The sequence below is a fragment of the Camellia sinensis genome, chromosome 11 (genome assembly GCF_055761805.1).
Source record: "Camellia sinensis isolate YWXY chromosome 11, ASM5576180v1, whole genome shotgun sequence".
Lineage (NCBI taxonomy): Eukaryota > Viridiplantae > Streptophyta > Magnoliopsida > Ericales > Theaceae > Camellia > Camellia sinensis.
This window is the reverse complement of record NC_138971.1, coordinates 56,431,642-56,458,823: the sequence shown is the minus strand read 5'-3', so window position 1 is coordinate 56,458,823 and position 27,182 is coordinate 56,431,642.

The following is a 27,182-nucleotide window of genomic DNA, read 5'->3' as shown; positions in this document are numbered from 1 at the left end:
TTTCGCATCGCGCTATTTTGCGCAGTGACCATTACTTGCATTTTGCATGCATTTTATCTTGCTATCTTGCGCACCTCATCGCACCATTTTCTGCACATTACTTGCATTTTGCATGCATTTTATCGCGCTATCTTGCGCACCTCATCGCACTATTTTCTGCACATTACTTGCATTTTGCATGCATTTTATCGCGCTATCTTGCGCACCTCATCGCACTGTTTTCTGCACATTACTTGCATTTTGCATGCCTTTTATCGTGCTGTCTTTCGCATCGCGCTATTTTGCGCAGTGACCATTACTTGCATTTTGCATGCATGTTGTCGCGCTATCTTGCGCACCTCATCGCACTGTTTTCTGCACATTACTTGCATTTGGCATGCATTTTGTCGCGCAATCTTGCGCACCTCATCGCACTGTTTTCGGCACATTACTTGCATTTTGCATGCATTTTATCGCGCTATCTTGCGCACCTTATCGCACTGTTTTCGGCACATTACTTGCATTTTGCATGCATTTTATCGCGCTATCTTGCGCACCTCATCGCACTGTTTTATGCACATTACTTGCATTTTGCATGCATTTTATCGCGCTATCTTTCACATCGCGCTATTTTGCGCAGTGACCATTACTTGCATTTCGCATGCATTTTATCTTGCTATCTTGCGCACATCATCGCACTATTTTTTGCACATTACTTGCATTTTGCATGCATTTTATCGCGCTATCTTGCGCACCTCATCGCACTGTTTTCTGCACATTACTTGCATTTTCCATCCATTTTATCGCGCTATCTTGCGCACCTCATCGCACTGTTTTGTGCACATTACTTGCATTTTGCATGCATTTTGTCGCGCTATCGTGCGCTCCTCATCGCACGGTTTTCTGCACATTACTTGCATTTTGCATGCATTTTATCGCGCTATCTTGCGCACCTCATCGCACAGTTTTCTGCACATTACTTGCGTTTTGCGTGCATTTTATCGAGCTATCTTGAGCATCGCGCTATTTTGCGCTGTGACCATGACTTGCATTTTGCATGCATGTTGTCGCGCTATCTTGCGCACCTCATTGCACTGTTTTCTGCACATTACTTGCATTTGGCATTCATTTTGTCGCGCTATCTTGCGCACCTCATCGCACTGTTTTCGGCACATTACTTGCATTTTGCATGCATTTTATCGCGCTATCTTGCGCACCTCATGGCACTGTTTTCTGCACATTACTTGCATTTTGCATGCATTTTATCGCGCTATCTTGCGCACCTCATCGCACTATTTTCTGCACATTACTTGCATTTTGCATGCATTTTATCGCGGTATCTTGCGCACCTCATCGCACTGTTTTCTGCACATTACTTGCATTTTGCATGCCTTTTATCGTGCTGTCTTTCGCATCGCGCTATTTTGCGCAGTGACCATTACTTGCATTTTGCATGCATGTTGTCGCGCTATCTTGCACACCTCATTGCACTATTTTCTGCACATTAGTTGCATTTGGCATGCATTTTGTCGCGCTATCTTGTGCACCTCATCGCACGGTTTTCTGCACATTACTTGCATTTTGCAAGCATTTTATCGCGCTATCTTGCGCACCTCATCGCACTGTTTTCTGCACATTACTTGCATTTTGAATGCATTTTATCGCGCTATCTTGCGTATCGTGCTATTTTGCGCTGGGACCATGACTTGCATTTTGCATGCATGTTGTCGCGCTATCTTGCGCACCTCATCGCAGTGTTTTCTGCACATTACTTGCATTTGGTATGCATTTTGTCGCGCAATCTTGCGCACCTCATCGCACTGTTTTCGGCACATTACTTGCATTTTGCATGCATTTTATCGCGCTATCTTGCGCACCTTATCGCACTGTTTTCGGCACATTACTTGCATTTTGCATGCATTTTATCGCGCTATCTTGCGCACCTCATCGCACTGTTTTATGCACATTACTTGCATTTTGCATGCATTTTATCGCGCTATCTTTCGCATCGCGCTATTTTGCGCAGTGACCATTACTTGCATTTCGCATGCATTTTATCTTGCTATCTTGCGCACATCATCGCACTATTTTTTGCACATTACTTGGATTTTCCATGCATTTTATCGCGCTATCTTGCGCACCTCATCGCACTGTTTTCTGCACATTACTTGCATTTTCCATCCATTTTATCGCGCTATCTTGCGCACCTCATCGCACTGTTTTGTGCACATTACTTGCATTTTGCATGCATTTTGTCGCGCTATCTTGCGCTCCTCATCGCACGGTTTTCTGCACATTACTTGCATTTTGCATGCATTTTATCGCGCTATCTTGCGCACCTCATCGCACAGTTTTCTGCACATTACTTGCGTTTTGCGTGCATTTTTTCGAGCTATCTTGAGCATCGCGCTATTTTGCGCTGTGACCATGACTTGCATTTTGCATGCATGTTGTCGCGCTATCTTGCGCACCTCATTGCACTGTTTTCTGCACATTACTTGCATTTGGCATGCATTTTGTCGCGCTATCTTGCGCACCTCATCGCACTGTTTTCTGCACATTACTTGCATTTTGCATGCATTTTGTCGCGCTATCTTGCGCACCTCATCGCACTATTTTCTGCACATTACTTGCATTTTGCATGAATTTTATCGCGCTATCTTTCGCATCGCGCTATTTTGCGCAGTGACCATTACTTGCATTTTGCAAGCATTTTATCTTGCTATCTTGCGCACCTCATCGCACTGTTTTCTGCACATTACTTGCGTTTTGCATGCATTTTATAGCGCTATCTTGCGCACCTCATCGCACTGTTTTCTGCACATTACTTGCATTTTGCATGCATTTTATCGCGCTATCTTGCGCACCTCATCGCACTATTTTCTTCACATTACTTGCATTTTGCATGAATTTTATCGCGCTATCTTTCGCATCGCGCTATTTTGCGCAGTGACCATTACTTGCATTTTGCATGCATTTTATCTTGCTATCTTGCGCACCTCATCGCACTGTTTTCTGCACATTACTTGCGTTTTCCATGCATTTTATCGCGCTATCTTGCGTATCGCGCTATTTTGCGCTGGGACCATGACTTGCATTTTGCATGCATGTTGTCGCGCTATCTTGCGCACCTCATCGCACTGTTTTCTGCACATTACATGCATTTGGCATGCATTTTGTCGCGCTATCTTGCGCACCTCATCGCACTGTTTTCGGCACATTACTTGCATTTTGCATGCATTTTATCGCGCTATCTTGCGCACCTCATGGCACTGTTTTCTGCACATTACTTGCATTTTGCATGCATTTTATCGCGCTATCTTGCGCACCTCATCGCACTGTTTTCTGCACATTACTTGCATTTTGCATGCATTTTATCGCGCTATCTTGCGCATCGCGCTATTTTGCGCTGTGAACATTACTTGCACTTTGCATGCATTTTGTCGCGCTATCATGCGCACCTCATCGCACTGTTTTCTGCACATTACTTGTATTTTGCATTCATTTTGTCGCGCTATCTTGCGCACCTCATCGCACTTTTTTCTGCACATTACTTGCATTTTGGATGCATTTTATCGCGCTATTTTGCGCATCGCGCTCTTTTGCGCATCGCACTATTTTGCGCTGTGAGCATTACTTTCATTTTCCATGCATTTTATCGCGCCATCTTGCGCACCTCATCGCACTGTTTTCTGCACATTTCTTGCATTTTGCATGCATTTTATCGTGCTATCTTGCGCACCTCACCGCACTGTTTTCTGCACATTTCTTGCATTTTGCATGCATTTTATCGCGCTATCTTGCGCTCCTCATGGCACTGTTTTCTGCACATTACTTGCATTTTCCATGCCTTTTATCGCGCTATCTTGCGCACCGCATCGTACTGTTTTCTGCACATTACTTGCATTTTGCATGCGTTTTGTCGCGCTATCTTGCGCACCCCATCGCACTTTTTTCTGCACATTACTTGCATTTTGCATGCATTTTATCTTGCTATCTTGCGCACCTCATCGCACCATTTTCTGCACATTACTTGCATTTTGCTTGCATTTTATCGCGCTATCTTGGGCACCTCATCGCACTGTTTTATGCACATTACTTGCATTTTGCATGCATTTTATCGCGCTATCTTTCGCATCGCGCTATTTTGCGCAGTGACCATTACTTGCATTTTGCATGCATTTTATCTTGCTATCTTGCGCACCTCATCGCACCATTTTCTGCACATTACTTGCATTTTGCATGCATTTTATCGCGCTATCTTGCGCACCTCATCGCACTATTTTCTGCACATTACTTGCATTTTGCATGCATTTTATCGCGCTATCTTGCGCACCTCATCGCACTGTTTTCTGCACATTACTTGCATTTTGCATGCCTTTTATCGTGCTGTCTTTCGCATCGCGCTATTTTGCGCAGTGACCATTACTTGCATTTTGCATGCATGTTGTCGCGCTATCTTGCGCACCTCATCGCACTGTTTTCTGCACATTACTTGCATTTGGCATGCATTTTGTCGCGCAATCTTGCGCACCTCATCGCACTGTTTTCGGCACATTACTTGCATTTTGCATGCATTTTATCGCGCTATCTTGCGCACCTTATCGCACTGTTTTCGGCACATTACTTGCATTTTGCATGCATTTTATCGCGCTATCTTGCGCACCTCATCGCACTGTTTTATGCACATTACTTGCATTTTGCATGCATTTTATCGCGCTATCTTTCACATCGCGCTATTTTGCGCAGTGACCATTACTTGCATTTCGCATGCATTTTATCTTGCTATCTTGCGCACATCATCGCACTATTTTTTGCACATTACTTGCATTTTGCATGCATTTTATCGCGCTATCTTGCGCACCTCATCGCACTGTTTTCTGCACATTACTTGCATTTTCCATCCATTTTATCGCGCTATCTTGCGCACCTCATCGCACTGTTTTGTGCACATTACTTGCATTTTGCATGCATTTTGTCGCGCTATCGTGCGCTCCTCATCGCACGGTTTTCTGCACATTACTTGCATTTTGCATGCATTTTATCGCGCTATCTTGCGCACCTCATCGCACAGTTTTCTGCACATTACTTGCGTTTTGCGTGCATTTTATCGAGCTATCTTGAGCATCGCGCTATTTTGCGCTGTGACCATGACTTGCATTTTGCATGCATGTTGTCGCGCTATCTTGCGCACCTCATTGCACTGTTTTCTGCACATTACTTGCATTTGGCATTCATTTTGTCGCGCTATCTTGCGCACCTCATCGCACTGTTTTCGGCACATTACTTGCATTTTGCATGCATTTTATCGCGCTATCTTGCGCACCTCATGGCACTGTTTTCTGCACATTACTTGCATTTTGCATGCATTTTATCGCGCTATCTTGCGCACCTCATCGCACTATTTTCTGCACATTACTTGCATTTTGCATGCATTTTATCGCGGTATCTTGCGCACCTCATCGCACTGTTTTCTGCACATTACTTGCATTTTGCATGCCTTTTATCGTGCTGTCTTTCGCATCGCGCTATTTTGCGCAGTGACCATTACTTGCATTTTGCATGCATGTTGTCGCGCTATCTTGCACACCTCATTGCACTATTTTCTGCACATTAGTTGCATTTGGCATGCATTTTGTCGCGCTATCTTGTGCACCTCATCGCACGGTTTTCTGCACATTACTTGCATTTTGCAAGCATTTTATCGCGCTATCTTGCGCACCTCATCGCACTGTTTTCTGCACATTACTTGCATTTTGAATGCATTTTATCGCGCTATCTTGCGTATCGTGCTATTTTGCGCTGGGACCATGACTTGCATTTTGCATGCATGTTGTCGCGCTATCTTGCGCACCTCATCGCAGTGTTTTCTGCACATTACTTGCATTTGGTATGCATTTTGTCGCGCAATCTTGCGCACCTCATCGCACTGTTTTCGGCACATTACTTGCATTTTGCATGCATTTTATCGCGCTATCTTGCGCACCTTATCGCACTGTTTTCGGCACATTACTTGCATTTTGCATGCATTTTATCGCGCTATCTTGCGCACCTCATCGCACTGTTTTATGCACATTACTTGCATTTTGCATGCATTTTATCGCGCTATCTTTCGCATCGCGCTATTTTGCGCAGTGACCATTACTTGCATTTCGCATGCATTTTATCTTGCTATCTTGCGCACATCATCGCACTATTTTTTGCACATTACTTGGATTTTCCATGCATTTTATCGCGCTATCTTGCGCACCTCATCGCACTGTTTTCTGCACATTACTTGCATTTTCCATCCATTTTATCGCGCTATCTTGCGCACCTCATCGCACTGTTTTGTGCACATTACTTGCATTTTGCATGCATTTTGTCGCGCTATCTTGCGCTCCTCATCGCACGGTTTTCTGCACATTACTTGCATTTTGCATGCATTTTATCGCGCTATCTTGCGCACCTCATCGCACAGTTTTCTGCACATTACTTGCGTTTTGCGTGCATTTTTTCGAGCTATCTTGAGCATCGCGCTATTTTGCGCTGTGACCATGACTTGCATTTTGCATGCATGTTGTCGCGCTATCTTGCGCACCTCATTGCACTGTTTTCTGCACATTACTTGCATTTGGCATGCATTTTGTCGCGCTATCTTGCGCACCTCATCGCACTGTTTTCTGCACATTACTTGCATTTTGCATGCATTTTGTCGCGCTATCTTGCGCACCTCATCGCACTATTTTCTGCACATTACTTGCATTTTGCATGAATTTTATCGCGCTATCTTTCGCATCGCGCTATTTTGCGCAGTGACCATTACTTGCATTTTGCATGCATTTTATCTTGCTATCTTGCGCACCTCATCGCACTGTTTTCTGCACATTACTTGCGTTTTGCATGCATTTTATAGCGCTATCTTGCGCACCTCATCGCACTGTTTTCTGCACATTACTTGCATTTTGCATGCATTTTATCGCGCTATCTTGCGCACCTCATCGCACTATTTTCTTCACATTACTTGCATTTTGCATGAATTTTATCGCGCTATCTTTCGCATCGCGCTATTTTGCGCAGTGACCATTACTTGCATTTTGCATGCATTTTATCTTGCCATCTTGCGCACCTCATCGCACTGTTTTCTGCACATTACTTGCGTTTTGCATGCATTTTATCGCGCTATCTTGCGTATCGCGCTATTTTGTGCTGGGACCATGACTTGCATTTTGCATGCATGTTGTCGCGCTATCTTGCGCACCTCATCGCACTGTTTTCTGCACATTACATGCATTTGGCATGCATTTTGTCGCGCTATCTTGCGCACCTCATCGCACTGTTTTCGGCACATTACTTGCATTTTGCATGCATTTTATCGCGCTATCTTGCGCACCTCATGGCACTGTTTTCTGCACATTACTTGCATTTTGCATGCATTTTATCGCGCTATCTTGCGCACCTCATCGCACTGTTTTCTGCACATTACTTGCATTTTGCATGCATTTTATCGCGCTATCTTGCGCATCGCGCTATTTTGCGCTGTGAACATTACTTGCACTTTGCATGCATTTTGTCGCGCTATCATGCGCACCTCATCGCACTGTTTTCTGCACATTACTTGTATTTTGCATTCATTTTGTCGCGCTATCTTGCGCACCTCATCGCACTTTTTTCTGCACATTACTTGCATTTTGGATGCATTTTATCGCACTATTTTGCGTATCGCGCTATTTTGCGCATCGCACTATTTTGCGCTGTGAGCATTACTTTCATTTTTCGTGCATTTTATCGCGCCATCTTGCGCACCTCATCGCACTATTTTCTGCACATTTCTTGCATTTTGCATGCATTTTATCGTGCTATCTTGCGCACCTCACCGCACTGTTTTCTGCACATTACTTGCATTTTGCATGCATTTTATCGCGCTATCTTGCGCTCCTCATGGCACTGTTTTCAGCACATTATTTGCATTTTCCATGCATTTTATCGCGCTATCTTGCGCACCGCATCGTACTGTTTTCTGCACATTACTTGCATTTTGCATGCGTTTTGTCGCGCTATCTTGCGCACCCCATCGCACTTTTTTCTGCACATTACTTGCATTTTGTATGCATTTTATCGCGCTATCTGGCGCACCTCATCGCACTGTTTTCTGCACATTACTTGCATTTGGCATGCATTTTGTCGCGCTATCTTGCGCACCTCATCGCACTTTTTTCGGCACATTACATTCATTTTGCTTGCATTTTATGGCGCTGTCTTGCGCACCTCATCGCACTGTTTTCTGCACATTACTTGCATTTTGCATGCATTTTATCGCGCTATCTTGCGCATCGAGCTATTTTGCGTTGTGACCATTACTTGCATTTTGCATGCATTTTATCGCGCTATCTTGCGCACCTCATCGCACTGTTTTCTGCACATTACTTGCATTTTGCATGCATTTTATCGCGCTATCTTGCGCATCACGCCATTTTGCGCTGTGACCATGACTTGCATTTTGCGTGCATGTTGTCGCGCTATCTTGCGCACCTCATCGCACTGTTTTCTACACATTACTTGCATTTGGCATGCATTTAGTCGCGCAATCTTGCGCACCTCATGGCACTTTTTTCGGCACATCACTTGCATTTTGCATGCATTTTATCGCGCTATCTTGGGCACCTCATCGCACTGTTTTCTGCACATTATTTGCATTTTGCATGCATTTTTTCGCGCTATCTTGCGCACCTCATCGTACTATTTTCTGCACATTACTTGCATTTTGCATGCATTTTATGCCGCTATTTTGCGCATCGCACTGTTTTGCGCTGTGACCACTACTTGCCTTTTCCATGCATTTTGTCGCGCTATCTTGCGCACCTCATCGCACTGTTTTATGCACATTACTTGCATTTTGCATGCATTTTATCGCTCTATCTTGCGCATCGCGCTATTTTGCGCTGTGACCATTACTTGCATTTTGAATGCATTTTATCGCGCTATCTTGCGCACCTCACGGCACTGTTTTCTGTACATCACTTGCATTTTTCATGCATTTTATCGCGTTATCTTGCGCCCCTCATCGCACTGTTTTGTGCACATTACTTGCATTTTGCATGCATTTTGTCGCGCTATCTTACGCACCTCATCGCACTCTTTTGTGCACATTACTTGCATTTTGCATGCATTTTATCGCGCTATCTTGCGCACCTCATCGCACAGTTTTCTGCACATTACTTGCGTTTTGCATGCATTTTATCGAGCTATCTTGAGCATCGCGCTATTTTGCGCTGGGACCATGACTTGCATTTTGCATGCATGTTGTCGCGCTATCTTGCGCACCTCATTGCACTGTTTTCTGCACATTACTTGCATTTGGCATGCATTTTGTCGCGCTATCTTGCGCACCTCATCGCACTGTTTTCGGCACATTACTTGCATTTTGCATGCATTTTATCGCGCTATTTTGCGCAACTCAACGCACTGTTTTCTGCACATTACTTGCATTTTGCATGCATTTTATCGCGCTATCTTGCGCACCTCATCGCACTATTTTCTGCACGTTACTTGCATTTTGCATGTATTTTATCCCGCTATCTTTCGCATCGCGCTATTTTGCGCAGTGACCATTACTTGCATTTTGCATGCATTTTATCTTGCTATCTTGCGCACCTCATCGCACCATTTTCTGCACATTACTTGCATTTTGCATGCATTTTATCGCGCTATCTTGCGCACCTCATCGCACTATTTTCTGCACATTACTTGCATTTTGCATGCATTTTATCGCGCTATCTTTCGCATCGCGCTATTTTGCGCAGTGACCAATACTTACATTTTGCATGCATTTTATCTGGCTATCTTGCGCACCTCATCGCACCATTTTCTGCACATTACTTGCATTTTGCATGCATTTTGTTGCGCTATCTTGTGCACCTCATCGCACTGTTTTCGGCACATTACTTGCATTTTGCATGCATTTTATCGCGCTATCTTGCGCACCTCATCGCACTGTTTTCTGCACATTACTTGCATTTTGCATGCATTTTATCGCGCTATCTTGCGCACCTCATCGCACTGTTTTCTGCACATTACTTGCATTTTGCATGCCTTTTATCGCGTTGTCTTTCGCATCGCGCTATTTTGCGCAGTGACCATTACTTGCATTTTGCATGCATGTTGTCGCGCTATCTTGCGCACCTCATTGCACTGTTTTCTGCACATTAGTTGCATTAGGCATGCATTTTGTCGCGCTATCTTGCGCACCTCATCACACTATTTTCGGCACATTACTTGCAATTTGGATGCATTTTATCGCGCTGTCTTGCGCACCTCATCGCACTGTTTTCTGCACATTACTTGCATTTTGCATGCATTTTATCGCGCTATCTTGCGCACCTCATCGCACTATTTTCTGCACATTACTTGCATTTTGCATGCATTTTATGCCGCTATTTTGCGCATCGCACTGTTTTGCGCTGTGACCACTACTTGCCTTTTCCATGCATTTTGTCGCGCTATCTTGCGCACCTCATCGCACTGTTTTCTGTACATTACTTGCATTTTGCATGCATTTTATCGCTCTATCTTGCTCATCGCGCTATTTTGCGCTGTGACCATTACTTGCATTTTGAATGCATTTTATCGCGCTATCTTGCGCACCTCACGGCACTGTTTTCTGTACATCACTTGCATTTTTCATGCATTTTATCGCGTTATCTTGCGCCCCTCATCGCACTGGTTTGTGCACATTACTTGCATTTTGCATGCATTTTGTCGCGCTATCTTATGCACCTCATCGCACTCTTTTGTGCACATTACTTGCATTTTGCATGCATTTTATCGCGCTATCTTGCGCACCTCATCGCACAGTTTTCTGCACATTACTTGCGTTTTGCATGCATTTTATCGAGCTATCTTGAGCATCGCGCTATTTTGCGCTGTGACCATGACTTGCATTTTGCATGCATGTTGTCGCGCTATCTTGCGCACCTCATTGCACTGTTTTCTGCACATTACTTGCATTTGGCATGCATTTTGTCGCGCTATCTTGCGCACCTCATCGCACTATTTTCGGCACATTACTTGCATTTTGCATGCATTTTATCGCGCTATCTTGCGCACCTCAACGCACTGTTTTCTGCACATTACTTGCATTTTGCATGCATTTTATCGCGCTATCTTGCGCACCTCATCGCACTATTTTCTGCACGTTACTTGCATTTTGCATGCATTTTATCCCGCTATCTTTCGCATCGCGCTATTTTGCGCAGTGACCATTACTTGCATTTTGCATGCATTTTATCTTGCTATCTTGCGCACCTCATCGCACCATTTTCTGCACATTACTTGCATTTTGCATGCATTTTATCGCGCTATCTTGCGCCCCTCATCGCACTATTTTCTGCACATTACTTGCATTTTGCATGCATTTTATCGCGCTATCTTTCGCATCGCGCTATTTTGCGCAGTGACCATTACTTGCATTTTGCATGCATTTTATCTTGCTATCTTGCGCACCTCATCGCACCATTTTCTGCACCTTACTTGCATTTTGCATGCATTTTATCGCGCTATCTTGCGCCCCTCATCGCACTATTTTCTGCACATTACTTGCATTTTGCATGCATTTTATCGCGCTATCTTTCGCATCGCGCTATTTTGCGCAGTGACCAATACTTACATTTTGCATGCATTTTATCTGGCTATCTTGCGCACCTCATCGCACCATTTTCTGCACATTACTTGCATTTTGCATGCATTTTGTTGCGCTATCTTGTGCACCTCATCGCACTGTTTTCGGCACATTACTTGCATTTTGCATGCATTTTATCGCGCTATCTTGCGCACCTCATCGCACTGTTTTCTGCACATTACTTGCATTTTGCATGCATTTTATCGCGCTATCTTGCGCACCTCATCGCACTGTTTTCTGCACATTACTTGCATTTTGCATGCCTTTTATCGCGTTGTCTTTCGCATCGCGCTATTTTGCGCAGTGACCATTACTTGCATTTTGCATGCATGTTGTCGCGCTATCTTGCGCACCTCATTGCACTGTTTTCTGCACATTAGTTGCATTAGGCATGCATTTTGTCGCGCTATCTTGCGCACCTCATCACACTATTTTCGGCACATTACTTGCAATTTGGATGCATTTTATCGCGCTGTCTTGCGCACCTCATCGCACTGTTTTCTGCACATTACTTGCATTTTGCATGCATTTTATCGCGCTATCTTGCGCACCTCATCGCACTATTTTCTGCACATTACTTGCATTTTGCATGCATTTTATGCCGCTATTTTGCGCATCGCACTGTTTTGCGCTGTGATCACTACTTGCCTTTTCCATGCATTTTGTCGCGCTATCTTGCGCACCTCATCGCACTGTTTTCTGCACATTACTTGCATTTTGCATGCATTTTATCGCTCTATCTTGCTCATCGCGCTATTTTGCGCTGTGACCATTACTTGCATTTTGAATGCATTTTATCGCGCTATCTTGCGCACCTCACGGCACTGTTTTCTGTACATCACTTGCATTTTTCATGCATTTTATCGCGTTATCTTGCGCCCCTCATCGCACTGTTTTGTGCACATTACTTGCATTTTGCATGCATTTTGTCGCGCTATCTTACGCACCTCATCGCACTCTTTTGTGCACATTACTTGCATTTTGCATGCATTTTATCGCGCTATCTTGCGCACCTCATCGCACAGTTTTCTGCACATTACTTGCGTTTTGCATGCATTTTATCGAGCTATCTTGAGCATCGCGCTATTTTGCGCTGTGACCATGACTTGCATTTTGCATGCATGTTGTCGCGCTATCTTGCGCACCTCATTGCACTGTTTTCTGCACATTACTTGCATTTGGCATGCATTTTGTCGCGCTATCTTGCGCACCTCATCGCACTATTTTCGGCACATTACTTGCATTTTGCATGCATTTTATCGCGCTATCTTGCCCACCTCATCGCACTGTTTTTGGCACATTACTTGCATTTTGCATGCATTTTATCGCGCTATCTTGCGCACCTCATCGCACTATTTTCTGCACGTTACTTGCATTTTGCATGCATTTTATCCCGCTATCTTTCGCATCGCGCTATTTTGCGCAGTGACCATTTCTTGCATTTTGCATGCATTTTATCTTGCTACCTTGCGCACCTCATCGCACCATTTTCTGCACATTACTTGCATTTTGCATGCATTTTATCGCGCTATCTTGCGCACCTCATCGCACTATTTTCTGCACATTACTTGCATTTTGCATGCATTTTACCGCGCTATCTTTCGCATCGCGCTATTTTGCGCAGTGACCAATTCTTGCATTTTGCATGCATTTTATCTTGCTATCTTGCGCACCTCATCGCACCATTTTCTGCACATTACATGCATTTTGCATGCATTTTATCGCGCTATCTTGCGCACCTCATCGCACTATTTTCTGCACATTACTTGCATTTTGCATGCATTTTATCGCGCTATCTTTCGCATCGCGCTATTTTGCGCGGTGACCATTACTTGCGTTTTGCATGCATGTTGTCGCGCTATCTTGCGCACCTCATTGCACTGTTTTCTGCACATTAGTTGCATTTGGCATGCATTTTGTCGCTCTATATTGCGCACCTCATCGCACTATTTTCGGCACATTACTTGCAATTTGTATGCATTTTATTGCGCTATCTTGCGCACCTCATCGCACTGTTTTCTGCACATTACTTGCATTTTGCATGCATTTTATCGCGCTATCTTGCGCACCTCATCGCACTGTTTTCTGCACATTACTTGCATTTTGCATGCATTTTATGCTGCTATTTTGCGCATCGCACTGTTTTGCGCTGTGACCACTACTTGCCTTTTCCATGCATTTTGTCGCGCTATCTTGCGCACCTCATCGCACTGTTTTCTGCACATTACTTGCATTTTGCATTCATTTTATCGCTCTATCTTGCACATCGAGCTATTTTGCGCTGTGACCATGACTTACATTTCGCATGCATTTTATCGCGCTATCTTGCGCACCTCATCGCACTGTTTTCTGCACATTACTTGCATTTTGCATGCATTTTATCGCGCTATCTTGCGCATCGCGCTATTTTGCATTGTGACCATTACTTGCAATTTTCATGGATGTTGTCGCGCTATCATGTGCACCTCATCGCACTGTTTTCTGCACATTACTTGCATTTTGCATGCATTTTATCGCGCTATCTTGCGCACCGCATCGCACTGTTTTCTGCACATTACTTGCATTTTGCATGCATTTTATCACGCTATCTTGCGCACCTCATCGCACTATTTTCTGCACATTACTTGCATTTTGAATGCCTTTTATCGCGCTATCTTGCGCACCTCATCGCACTATTTTCTGCACATTACTTGCATTTTGCATGCATTTTATCGCGCTATCTTGCGCACCTCATCGCACTGTTTTCTGCACATTACTTGCGTTTTGGATGCATTTTATCGCGCTATCTTGCGCTGTGACCATGACTTGCATTCTGCATGAATGTTGTCACGCTATCTTGCGCACCTCATCGTACTGTTTTCTGCACATTACTTGCATTTTCCATGCATTTTATCGCGCTATCTTGCGCACCTCATCGCACTATTTTCTGCACATTACTTGCATTTTGCATGAATTTTATCGCGCTATCTTTCGCATCGCGCTATTTTGCGCAGTGACCATTACTTGCATTTTGCATGCATTTTATCTTGCTATCTTGCGCACCTCATCGCACTGTTTTCTGCACATTACTTGCGTTTTGCATGCATTTTATAGCGCTATCTTGCGCACCTCATCGCACTGTTTTCTGCACATTACTTGCATTTTGCATGCATTTTATCGCGCTATCTTGCGCACCTCATCGCACTATTTTCTGCACATTACTTGCATTTTGCATGAATTTTATCGCGCTATCTTTCGCATCGCGCTATTTTGCGCAGTGACCATTACTTGCATTTTGCATGCATTTTATCTTGCCATCTTGCGCACCTCATCGCACTGTTTTCTGCACATTACTTGCGTTTTGCATGCATTTTATCGCGCTATCTTGCGTATCGCGCTATTTTGTGCTGGGACCATGACTTGCATTTTGCATGCATGTTGTCGCGCTATCTTGCGCACCTCATCGCACTGTTTTCTGCACATTACATGCATTTGGCATGCATTTTGTCGCGCTATCTTGCGCACCTCATCGCACTGTTTTCGGCACATTACTTGCATTTTGCATGCATTTTATCGCGCTATCTTGCGCACCTCATGGCACTGTTTTCTGCACATTACTTGCATTTTGCATGCTTTTTATCGCGCTATCTTGCGCACCTCATCGCACTGTTTTCTGCACATTACTTGCATTTTGCATGCATTTTATCGCGCTATCTTGCGCATCGCGCTATTTTGCGCTGTGAACATTACTTGCACTTTGCATGCATTTTGTCGCGCTATCATGCGCACCTCATCGCACTGTTTTCTGCACATTACTTGTATTTTGCATTCATTTTGTCGCGCTATCTTGCGCACCTCATCGCACTTTTTTCTGCACATTACTTGCATTTTGGATGCATTTTATCGCACTATTTTGCGCATCGCGCTATTTTGCGCATCGCACTATTTTGCGCTGTGAGCATTACTTTCATTTTTCGTGCATTTTATCGCGCCATCTTGCGCACCTCATCGCACTATTTTCTGCACATTTCTTGCATTTTGCATGCATTTTATCGTGCTATCTTGCGCACCTCACCGCACTGTTTTCTGCACATTACTTGCATTTTGCATGCATTTTATCGCGCTATCTTGCGCTCCTCATGGCACTGTTTTCAGCACATTACTTGCATTTTCCATGCATTTTATCGCGCTATCTTGCGCACCGCATCGTACTGTTTTCTGCACATTACTTGCATTTTGCATGCGTTTTGTCGCGCTATCTTGCGCACCCCATCGCACTTTTTTCTGCACATTACTTGCATTTTGTATGCATTTTATCGCGCTATCTGGCGCACCTCATCGCACTGTTTTCTGCACATTACTTGCATTTGGCATGCATTTTGTCGCGCTATCTTGCGCACCTCATCGCACTTTTTTCGGCACATTACTTTCATTTTGCTTGCATTTTATGGCGCTGTCTTGCGCACCTCATCGCACTGTTTTCTGCACATTACTTGCATTTTGCATGCATTTTATCGCGCTATCTTGCGCATCGAGCTATTTTGCGTTGTGACCATTACTTGCATTTTGCATGCATTTTATCGCGCTATCTTGCGCACCTCATCGCACTGTTTTCTGCACATTACTTGCGTTTTGCATGCATTTTATCGCGCTATCTTGCGCTGTGACCATGACTTGCATTCTGCATGAATGTTGTCACGCTATCTTGCGCACCTCATCGCACTGTTTTCTGCACATTACTTGCATTTTCCATGCATTTTATCGCGCTATCTTGCGCACCTCATCGCACTATTTTCTGCACATTACTTGCATTTTGCATGAATTTTATCGCGCTATCTTTCGCATCGCGCTATTTTGCGCAGTGACCATTACTTGCATTTTGCATGCATTTTATCTTGCTATCTTGCGCACCTCATCGCACTGTTTTCTGCACATTACTTGCGTTTTGCATGCATTTTATAGCGCTATCTTGCGCACCTCATCGCACTGTTTTCTGCACATTACTTGCATTTTGCATGCATTTTATCGCGCTATCTTGCGCACCTCATCGCACTATTTTCTGCACATTACTTGCATTTTGCATGAATTTTATCGCGCTATCTTTCGCATCGCGCTATTTTGCGCAGTGACCATTACTTGCATTTTGCATGCATTTTATCTTGCCATCTTGCGCACCTCATCGCACTGTTTTCTGCACATTACTTGCGTTTTGCATGCATTTTATCGCGCTATCTTGCGTATCGCGCTATTTTGTGCTGGGACCGTGACTTGCATTTTGCATGCATGTTGTCGCGCTATCTTGCGCACCTCATCGCACTGTTTTCTGCACATTACATGCATTTGGCATGCATTTTGTCGCGCTATCTTGCGCACCTCATCGCACTGTTTTCGGCACATTACTTGCATTTTGCATGCATTTTATCGCGCTATCTTGCGCACCTCATGGCACTGTTTTCTGCACATTACTTGCATTTTGCATGCATTTTATCGCGCTATCTTGCGCACCTCATCGCACTGTTTTCTGCACATTACTTGCATTTTGCATGCATTTTATCGCGCTATCTTGCGCATCGCGCTATTTTGCGCTGTGAACATTACTTGCACTTTGCATGCATTTTGTCGCGCTATCATGCGCACCTCATCGCACTGTTTTCTGCACATTACTTGTATTTTGCATTCATTTTGTCGCGCTATCTTGCGCACCTCATCGCACTTTTTTCTGCACATTACTTGCATTTTGGATGCATTTTATCGCACTATTTTGCGCATCGCGCTATTTTGCGCATCGCACTATTTTGCGCTGTGAGCATTACTTTCATTTTTCGTGCATTTTATCGCGCCATCTTGCGCACCTCATCGCACTATTTTCTGCACATTTCTTGCATTTTGCATGCATTTTATCGTGCTATCTTGCGCACCTCACCGCACTGTTTTCTGCACATTACTTGCATTTTGCATGCATTTTATCGCGCTATCTTGCGCTCCTCATGGCACTGTTTTCAGCACATTACTTGCATTTTCCATGCATTTTATCGCGCTATCTTGCGCACCGCATCGTACTGTTTTCTGCACATTACTTGCATTTTGCATGCGTTTTGTCGCGCTATCTTGCGCACCCCATCGCACTTTTTTCTGCACATTACTTGCATTTTGTATGCATTTTATCGCGCTATCTGGCGCACCTCATCGCACTGTTTTCTGCACATTACTTGCATTTGGCATGCATTTTGTCGCGCTATCTTGCGCACCTCATCGCACTTTTTTCGGCACATTACTTTCATTTTGCTTGCATTTTATGGCGCTGTCTTGCGCACCTCATCGCACTGTTTTCTGCACATTACTTGCATTTTGCATGCATTTTATCGCGCTATCTTGCGCATCGAGCTATTTTGCGTTGTGACCATTACTTGCATTTTGCATGCATTTTATCGCGCTATCTTGCGCACCTCATCGCACTGTTTTCTGCACATTACTTGCATTTTGCATGCATTTTATCGCGCTATCTTGCGCATCGCGCCATTTTGCGCTGTGACCATGACTTGCATTTTGCGTGCATGTTGTCGCGCTATCTTGCGCACCTCATCGCACTGTTTTCTACACATTACTTGCATTTGGCATGCATTTAGTCGCGCAATCTTGCGCACCTCATGGCACTTTTTTCGGCACATCACTTGCATTTTGCATGCATTTTATCGCGCTATCTTGGGCACCTCATCGCACAGTTTTCTGCACATTACTTGCATTTTGCATGCATTTTTTCGCGCTATCTTGCGCACCTCATCGTACTATTTTCTGCACATTACTTGCATTTTGCATGCATTTTATGCCGCTATTTTGCGCATCGCACTGTTTTGCGCTGTGACCACTACTTGCCTTTTCCATGCATTTTGTCGCGCTATCTTGCGCACCTCATCGCACTGTTTTCTGCACATTACTTGCATTTTGCATGCATTTTATCGCTCTATCTTGCGCATCGCGCTATTTTGCGCTGTGACCATTACTTGCATTTTGAATGCATTTTATCGCGCTATCTTGCGCACCTCACGGCACTGTTTTCTGTACATCACTTGCATTTTTCATGCATTTTATCGCGTTATCTTGCGCCCCTCATCGCACTGTTTTGTGCACATTACTTGCATTTTGCATGCATTTTGTCGCGCTATCTTACGCACCTCATCGCACTCTTTTGTGCACATTACTTGCATTTTGCATGCATTTTATCGCGCTATCTTGCGCACCTCATCGCACAGTTTTCTGCACATTACTTGCGTTTTGCATGCATTTTATCGAGCTATCTTGAGCATCGCGCTATTTTGCGCTGGGACCATGACTTGCATTTTGCATGCATGTTGTCGCGCTATCTTGCGCACCTCATTGCACTGTTTTCTGCACATTACTTGCATTTGGCATGCATTTTGTCGCGCTATCTTGCGCACCTCATCGCACTGTTTTCGGCACATTACTTGCATTTTGCATGCATTTTATCGCGCTATCTTGCGCACCTCAACGCACTGTTTTCTGCACATTACTTGCATTTTGCATGCATTTTATCGCGCTATCTTGCGCACCTCATCGCACTATTTTCTGCACGTTACTTGCATTTTGCATGCATTTTATCCCGCTATCTTTCGCATCGCGCTATTTTGCGCAGTGACCATTACTTGCATTTTGCATGCATTTTATCTTGCTATCTTGCGCACCTCATCGCACCATTTTCTGCACATTACTTACATTTTGCATGCATTTTATCGCGCTATCTTGCGCCCCTCATCGCACTATTTTCTGCACATTACTTGCATTTTGCATGCATTTTATCGCGCTATCTTTCGCATCGCGCTATTTTGCGCAGTGACCATTACTTGCATTTTGCATGCATTTTATCTTGCTATCTTGCGCACCTCATCGCACCATTTTCTGCACATTACTTGCATTTTGCATGCATTTTATCGCGCTATCTTGCGCACCTCATCGCACTATTTTCTGCACATTACTTGCATTTTGCATGCATTTTATCGCGCTATCTTTCGCATCGCGCTATTTTGCGCAGTGACCAATACTTACATTTTGCATGCATTTTATCTGGCTATCTTGCGCACCTCATCGCACCATTTTCTGCACATTACTTGCATTTTGCATGCATTTTGTTGCGCTATCTTGTGCACCTCATCGCACTGTTTTCGGCACATTACTTGCATTTTGCATGCATTTTATCGCGCTATCTTGCGCACCTCATCGCACTGTTTTCTGCACATTACTTGCATTTTGCATGCATTTTATCGCGCTATCTTGCGCACCTCATCGCACTGTTTTCTGCACATTACTTGCATTTTGCATGCCTTTTATCGCGTTGTCTTTCGCATCGCGCTATTTTGCGCAGTGACCATTACTTGCATTTTGCATGCATGTTGTCGCGCTATCTTGCGCACCTCATTGCACTGTTTTCTGCACATTAGTTGCATTAGGCATGCATTTTGTCGCGCTATCTTGCGCACCTCATCACACTATTTTCGGCACATTACTTGCAATTTGGATGCATTTTATCGCGCTGTCTTGCGCACCTCATCGCACTGTTTTCTGCACATTACTTGCATTTTGCATGCATTTTATCGCGCTATCTTGCGCACCTCATCGCACTATTTTCTGCACATTACTTGCATTTTGCATGCATTTTATGCCGCTATTTTGCGCATCGCACTGTTTTGCGCTGTGACCACTACTTGCCTTTTCCATGCATTTTGTCGCGCTATCTTGCGCACCTCATCGCACTGTTTTCTGCACATTACTTGCATTTTGCATGCATTTTATCGCTCTATCTTGCGCATCGCGCTATTTTGCGCTGTGACCATTACTTGCATTTTGAATGCATTTTATCGCGCTATCTTGCGCACCTCACGGCACTGTTTTCTGTACATCACTTGCATTTTTCATGCATTTTATCGCGTTATCTTGCGCCCCTCATCGCACTGTTTTGTGCACATTACTTGCATTTTGCATGCATTTTGTCGCGCTATCTTACGCACCTCATCGCACTCTTTTGTGCACATTACTTGCATTTTGCATGCATTTTATCGCGCTATCTTGCGCACCTCATCGCACAGTTTTCTGCACATTACTTGCGTTTTGCATGCATTTTATCGAGCTATCTTGAGCATCGCGCTATTTTGCGCTGTGACCATGACTTGCATTTTGCATGCATGTTGTCGCGCTATCTTGCGCACCTCATTGCACTGTTTTCTGCACATTACTTGCATTTGGCATGCATTTTGTCGCGCTATCTTGCGCACCTCATCGCACTATTTTCGGCACATTACTTGCATTTTGCATGCATTTTATCGCGCTATCTTGCCCACCTCATCGCACTGTTTTTGGCACATTACTTGCATTTTGCATGCATTTTATCGCGCTATCTTGCGCACCTCATCGCACTATTTTCTGCACGTTACTTGCATTTTGCATGCATTTTATCCCGCTATCTTTCGCATCGCGCTATTTTGCGCAGTGACCATTACTTGCATTTTGCATGCATTTTATCTTGCTATCTTGCGCACCTCATCGCACCATTTTCTGCACATTACTTGCATTTTGCATGCATTTTATCGCGCTATCTTGCGCACCTCATCGCACTATTTTCTGCACATTACTTGCATTTTGCATGCATTTTACCGCGCTATCTTTCGCATCGCGCTATTTTGCGCAGTGACCATTACTTGCATTTTGCATGCATTTTATCTTGCTATCTTGCGCACCTCATCGCACCATTTTCTGCACATTACATGCATTTTGCATGCATTTTATCGCGCTATCTTGCGCACCTCATCGCACTATTTTCTGCACATTACTTGCATTTTGCATGCATTTTATCGCGCTATCTTTCGCATCGCGCTATTTTGCGCAGTGACCATTACTTACATTTTGCATGCATTTTATCTTGCTATCTTGCGCACCTCATCGCACCATTTTCTGCACATTACTTGCATTTTGCATGCATTTTGTCGCGCTATCTTGGGCACCTCATCGCACTGTTTTCGGCACATTACTTGCATTTTGCATGCATTTTATCGCGCTATCTTGCGCACCTCATCGCACTGTTTTCTGCACATTAATTGCATTTTGCATGCATTTTATCGCGCTATCTTGCGCACCTCATCGCACTGTTTTCTGCACATTACTTGCATTTTGCATGCATTTTATCGCGCTATCTTGCGCACCTCATCGCACTGTTTTCTGCACATTACTTGCATTTTGCATGCCTTTTATCGCGTTGTCTTTCGCATCGCGCTATTTTGCGCAGTGACCATTACTTGCATTTTGCATGCATGTTGTCGCGCTATCTTGCGCACCTCATTGCACTGTTTTCTGCACATTAGTTGCATTAGGCATGCATTTTGTCGCGCTATCTTGCGCACCTCATCACACTATTTTCGGCACATTACTTGCAATTTGGATGCATTTTATCGCGCTGTCTTGCGCACCTCATCGCACTGTTTTCTGCACATTACTTGCATTTTGCATGCATTTTATCGCGCTATCTTGCGCACCTCATCGCACTATTTTCTGCACATTACTTGCATTTTGCATGCATTTTATGCCGCTATTTTGCGCATCGCACTGTTTTGCGCTGTGACCACTACTTGCCTTTTCCATGCATTTTGTCGCGCTATCTTGCGCACCTCATCGCACTGTTTTCTGCACATTACTTGCATTTTGCATGCATTTTATCGCTCTATCTTGCGCATCGCGCTATTTTGCGCTGTGACCATTACTTGCATTTTGAATGCATTTTATCGCGCTATCTTGCGCACCTCACGGCACTGTTTTCTGTACATCACTTGCATTTTTCATGCATTTTATCGCGTTATCTTGCGCCCCTCATCGCACTGTTTTGTGCACATTACTTGCATTTTGCATGCATTTTGTCGCGCTATCTTACGCACCTCATCGCACTCTTTTGTGCACATTACTTGCATTTTGCATGCATTTTATCGCGCTATCTTGCGCACCTCATCGCACAGTTTTCTGCACATTACTTGCGTTTTGCATTCATTTTATCGAGCTATCTTGAGCATCGCGCTATTTTGCGCTGTGACCATGACTTGCATTTTGCATGCATGTTGTCGCGCTATCTTGCGCACCTCATTGCACTGTTTTCTGCACATTACTTGCATTTGGCATGCATTTTGTCGCGCTATCTTGCGCACCTCATCGCACTATTTTCGGCACATTACTTGCATTTTGCATGCATTTTATCGCGCTATCTTGCCCACCTCATCGCACTGTTTTTGGCACATTACTTGCATTTTGCATGCATTTTATCGCGCTATCTTGCGCACCTCATCGCACTATTTTCTGCACGTTACTTGCATTTTGCATGCATTTTATCCCGCTATCTTTCGCATCGCGCTATTTTGCGCAGTGACCATTACTTGCATTTTGCATGCATTTTATCTTGCTATCTTGCGCACCTCATCGCACCATTTTCTGCACATTACTTGCATTTTGCATGCATTTTATCGCGCTATCTTGCGCACCTCATCGCACTATTTTCTGCACATTACTTGCATTTTGCATGCATTTTACCGCGCTATCTTTCGCATCGCGCTATTTTGCGCAGTGACCATTACTTGCATTTTGCATGCATTTTATCTTGCTATCTTGCGCACCTCATCGCACCATTTTCTGCACATTACATGCATTTTGCATGCATTTTATCGCGCTATCTTGCGCACCTCATCGCACTATTTTCTGCACATTACTTGCATTTTGCATGCATTTTATCGCGCTATCTTTCGCATCGCGCTATTTTGCGCAGTGACCATTACTTACATTTTGCATGCATTTTATCTTGCTATCTTGCGCACCTCATCGCACCATTTTCTGCACATTACTTGCATTTTGCATGCATTTTGTCGCGCTATCTTGGGCACCTCATCGCACTGTTTTCGGCACATTACTTGCATTTTGCATGCATTTTATCGCGCTATCTTGCGCACCTCATCGCACTGTTTTCTGCACATTACTTGCATTTTGCATGCATTTTATCGCGCTATCTTGCGCACCTCATCGCACTGTTTTCTGCACATTACTTGCATTTTGCATGCATTTTATCGCGCTATCTTGCGCACCTCATCGCACTGTTTTCTGCACATTACTTGCATTTTGCATGCCTTTTATCGCGTTGTCTTTCGCATCGCGCTATTTTGCGCAGTGACCATTACTTGCATTTTGCATGCATGTTGTCGCGCTATCTTGCGCACCTCATTGCACTGTTTTCTGCACATTAGTTGCATTAGGCATGCATTTTGTCGCGCTATCTTGCGCACCTCATCACACTATTTTCGGCACATTACTTGCAATTTGGATGCATTTTATCGCGCTGTCTTGCGCACCTCATCGCACTGTTTTCTGCACATTACTTGCATTTTGCATGCATTTTATCGCGCTATCTTGCGCACCTCATCGCACTATTTTCTGCACATTACTTGCATTTTGCATGCATTTTATGCCGCTATTTTGCGCATCGCACTGTTTTGCGCTGTGACCACTACTTGCCTTTTCCATGCATTTTGTCGCGCTATCTTGCGCACCTCATCGCACTGTTTTCTGCACATTACTTGCATTTTGCATGCATTTTATCGCTCTATCTTGCGCATCGCGCTATTTTGCGCTGTGACCATTACTTGCATTTTGAATGCATTTTATCGCGCTATCTTGCGCACCTCACGGCACTGTTTTCTGTACATCACTTGCATTTTTCATGCATTTTATCGCGTTATCTTGCGCCCCTCATCGCACTGTTTTGTGCACATTACTTGCATTTTGCATGCATTTTGTCGGGCTATCTTACGCACCTCATCGCACTCTTTTGTGCACATTACTTGCATTTTGCATGCATTTTATCGCGCTATCTTGCGCACCTCATCGCACAGTTTTCTGCACATTACTTGCGTTTTGCATGCATTTTATCGAGCTATCTTGAGCATCGCGCTATTTTGCGCTGTGACCATGACTTGCATTTTGAATGCATGTTGTCGCGCTATCTTGCGCACCTCATTGCACTGTTTTCTGCACATTACTTGCATTTGGCATGCATTTTGTCGCGCTATCTTGCGCACCTCATCGCACTATTTTCGGCACATTACTTGCATTTTGCATGCATTTTATCGCGCTATCTTGCCCACCTCATCGCACTGTTTTTGGCACATTACTTGCATTTTGCATGCATTTTATCGCGCTATCTTGCGCACCTCATCGCACTATTTTCTGCACGTTACTTGCATTTTGCATGCATTTTATCCCGCTATCTTTCGCATCGCGCTATTTTGCGCAGTGACCATTACTTGCATTTTGCATGCATTTTATCTTGCTATCTTGCGCACCTCATCGCACCATTTTCTGCACATTACTTGCATTTTGCATGCATTTTATCGCGCTATCTTGCGCACCTCATCGCACTATTTTCTGCACATTACTTGCATTTTGCATGCATTTTACCGCGCTATCTTTCGCATCGCGCTATTTTGCGCAGTGACCATTACTTGCATTTTGCATGCATTTTATCTTGCCATCTTGCGCACCTCATCGCACCATTTTCTGCACATTACATGCATTTTGCATGCATTTTATCGCGCTATCTTGCGCACCTCATCGCACTATTTTCTGCACATTACTTGCATTTTGCATGCATTTTATCGCGCTATCTTTCGCATCGCGCTATTTTGCGCAGTGACCATTACTTACATTTTGCATGCATTTTATCTTGCTATCTTGCGCACCTCATCGCACCATTTTCTGCACATTACTTGCATTTTGCATGCATTTTGTCGCGCTATCTTGGGCACCTCATCGCACTGTTTTCGGCACATTACTTGCATTTTGCATGCATTTTATCGCGCTATCTTGCGCACCTCATCGCACTGTTTTCTGCACATTACTTGCATTTTGCATGCATTTTATCGCGCTATCTTGCGCACCTCATCGCACTGTTTTCTGCACATTACTTGCATTTTGCATGCCTTTTATCGCACTGTCTTTCGCATCGCGCTATTTTGCGCGGTGACCATTACTTGCGTTTTGCATGCATGTTGTCGCGCTATCTTGCGCACCTCATTGCACTGTTTTCTGCACATTAGTTGCATTTGGCATGCATTTTGTCGCTCTATATTGCGCACCTCATCGCACTATTTTCGGCACATTACTTGCAATTTGTATGCATTTTATCGCGCTATCTTGCGCACCTCATCGCACTGTTTTCTGCACATTACTTGCATTTTGCATGCATTTTATCGCGCTATCTTGCGCACCTCATCGCACTGTTTTCTGCACATTACTTGCATTTTGCATGCATTTTATGCTGCTATTTTGCGCATCGCACTGTTTTGCGCTGTGACCACTACTTGCCTTTTCCATGCATTTTGTCGCGCTATCTTGCGCACCTCATCGCACTGTTTTCTGCACATTACTTGCATTTTGCATTCATTTTATCGCTCTATCTTGCACATCGAGCTATTTTGCGCTGTGACCATGACTTACATTTCGCATGCATTTTATCGCGCTATCTTGCGCACCTCATCGCACTGTTTTCTGCACATTACTTGCATTTTGCATGCATTTTATCGCGCTATCTTGCGCATCGCGCTATTTTGCATTGTGACCATTACTTGCATTTTTCATGGATGTTGTCGCGCTATCATGTGCACCTCATCGCACTGTTTTCTGCACATTACTTGCATTTTGCATGCATTTTATCGCGCTATCTTGCGCACCGCATCGCACTGTTTTCTGCACATTACTTGCATTTTGCATGCATTTTATCGTGCTATCTTGCGCACCTCATCGCACTGTTTTCTGCACATTACTTGCATTTTGAATGCCTTTTATCGCGCTATCTTGCGCACCTCATCGCACTATTTTCTGCACATTACTTGCATTTTGCATGCATTTTATCGCGCTATCTTGCGCACCTCATCGCACTGTTTTCTGCACATTACTTGCGTTTTGCATGCATTTTATCGCGCTATCTTTCGCTGTGACCATGACTTGCATTCTGCATGAATGTTGTCACGCTATCTTGCGCACCTCATCGCACTGTTTTCTGCACATTACTTGCATTTTCCATGCATTTTATCGCGTTATCTTGCGCACCTCATCGCACTGTTTTCGGCACATTACTTGCATTTTGCATGCATTTTATCGCGCTATCTTGCGCATCGAGCTATTTTGCGCGGTGACCATTACTTCCATTTTGCATGCATTTTATCGCGCTATCTTGCGCACCTCATCGCACTGTTTTTCGCACATTACGTGCATTTTCCATGCATTTTATCGCGCTATCTTGCGCACCTCATCGCACTGTTTTCTACACATTACTTGCATTTTCCATGCATTTTATCGCGCTATCTTGGGCACCTCATCGCACTGTTTTCTGCACATTACTTGCATTTTCCATGCATTTTATCGCGCTATCTTGCGCACCTCATCGCACTGTCTTCTGCACATTACTTGCATTTTGCATGCATTTTATCGCGCTACCTGGCGCACCTCATCGCACTATTTTCTGCACATTACTTGC